Source organism: Tupaia chinensis, unplaced genomic scaffold (assembly GCF_000334495.1).
Source record: "Tupaia chinensis unplaced genomic scaffold, TupChi_1.0 Scaffold145805_1, whole genome shotgun sequence".
NCBI lineage: Eukaryota > Metazoa > Chordata > Mammalia > Scandentia > Tupaiidae > Tupaia > Tupaia belangeri.
The window spans coordinates 575,088-577,271 of NW_006205663.1; the positions used below are offsets into that span (position 1 = coordinate 575,088).

Sequence of the window (2,184 nt, forward strand, 5' to 3'; positions counted from 1 at the left end):
ATTAGTATTTCCCTATGAGATATTTATTAATTGCAAACAGAAAAAAAATGACTTTATAAATAATAGAGAAATATGAAAGACAACATCTTAGCTAAATGATTAAAGTTAAAATCACCATAATAACATATGTAGATAACATCCATCACCTAATATGATGCACTGAGAACAGCAAAATCTTAACCTCCGTGTTATTACTGGAAAGAATAAATTACTTGGTCCTAATCATGGTGGTGCAGTTGTTACACATTGCTCTGTAATGTTGAAAGTCATATGGAATATCAAGGTTTGGTTCTTGTGTAGACCTGTACTCACCAAGTAAGTGCACGTGTGCTAGTGATCCTGACTGACTGGAAGAGCTGCAGGGAGGATTGTGACATGAGAATTTGCTGAGGCTGCCTCTCTTTTTCTCTGTCTCTATCATAAAAAATAAATGAAAAAAAAAAGAGACTGATTTGAAAATAATCATGGTAGATTCAAATCAAGGGATTTTTACAAAATAACCAATATTTGTTTAAAATATTAAGATCATTGTTATGGGCTAAATTGGATTTCCCTAAAATTTATATGTTGAAACTTTAGCCTCCAGTAACTCAGGACATTATTGTGTTTGGAGACAGGGACTTCACAGAGGCAACTAAGGTAAAATAAGGTAATATGAGACCCTAATTTAATATGACTGGTGTCTGTATAAGCAGAGAAAAACAAGGTACAGAAGAAAGAACAGGTGAAGATACTGAAAGAAGATGGTCATGCCCAACAGATGGCATAATCGTTATGTTGTTGGACTCCCATGTAGTCGATCTCAGTTCTACTCCTGGACTGGGTGGCTTAAAACTCATGCCAGGCATGTGTGTGTGCATGGCCAAATTCCTGTGAGGAGAGTGGAGGAGAAAGGATTGCAGCATGGCTATCCCCTCTAGGGAGTAATTTCTCACTTTCTATTTCTCTGGCCAGCACACACACACACTATAGCAAATAATCTCTCTCTCTCTCAAAAGAAGAAGAAAGAAGAAGAAGAAGAAGAAGAAGAAGAAGAAGAAGAAGAAGAAGAAGAAGAAGAAGAAGAAGAAGAAAAGAAGAAGAAGACAACCATCTATAAGCCAGAGAAGCAAAAACTTCAGAATAAATCAATCCTACTGACAATTTGATCTAAGAATTCTAGCCTTTAGAACTGTAAGAGAATAAATGTATGGTTTTTAAATTACTTAGTCTGTGGGATTTTGTTGTAGCAGCCCTACTAAACTAATACAGTCATAAAAAAATGAGACTGAGAAACTGTCACATATTAAATTAAAAAGACATGACATCTAAATGAAATGTGGGATCTTGAATTGGACCTCGAACATTAAAAGGGCATTAATGCCATAATTGATCATATTTAAATAATGTCTAGAGATTAGTTAATAGTATCATATCAGTATTAACTTACTGATTTTGAAAAGTGTACTGTGGCTATGTAAGATGGTAAAGATTGGTGAAGTTGAGTGGAGAGTATAATAAGAATCTTTGTACTGTTTTGTAAGTTTATTTTTATCATATGAAAATTTATTACCACTATGATCTTGGTCTTTCCTTCTTGCCTTTGTATAGAGCCAAGAGAGAAACATTGGCTACTTTGACAATCTTAAATCAGACTCCAGCAATATCACCAACAGCATGACCTTTTCAACCAAATCCAGCAACCAAAACTTCCTTGTTTCCTCAATAAAGTTCAAGCAACCATCGTTGGGTACAAAAGCTGTGATCTTCTTGCCATTTTTGATTAGCTGGACCCTGGCACACTTTCTGATGGCAGAATTCGGTTGTTTGGCTTCAACCCCTACTTTCTTCATCACAATTCCCTTGGCATGGGAAGCACCTCTAAAAGGGTTGGCCTTTAGGGCTGTACCCAAATGGGATTTCTTATACTGTTTATCATGCCATTTCTAGTCGTGTCAGTGACTACGGAGCTTTCAGCAGTACGAAGACCACGACACTTACCCATCCTGCTGGCACCACAGACTCAAGAAAAACAGCCTACTATTTTGTAAGTTTTCAAAATCTGATAGTATTATAAAATTTAAAAAATATAGGGGGGGTCAGTAGGATTTTAATAGAAATACATTTCAAAATGGCCTTTGAACAGGTAATGTTAAAATAATTCATTTTAGTGGTTTTGGACACTTTGCTCAGGTTATTTACTAA

The 2,184-nt window shown here is 35.7% G+C and overlaps 1 pseudogene; it reads right to left on the reverse strand.

Moving 5' to 3' along the window:
• Window positions 1–1,554: 1,554 nt before the first annotated feature.
• Window positions 1,555–1,984, reverse strand: LOC106733887 (40S ribosomal protein S23 pseudogene; annotated as a pseudogene).
• Window positions 1,985–2,184: the final 200 nt, after the last annotated feature.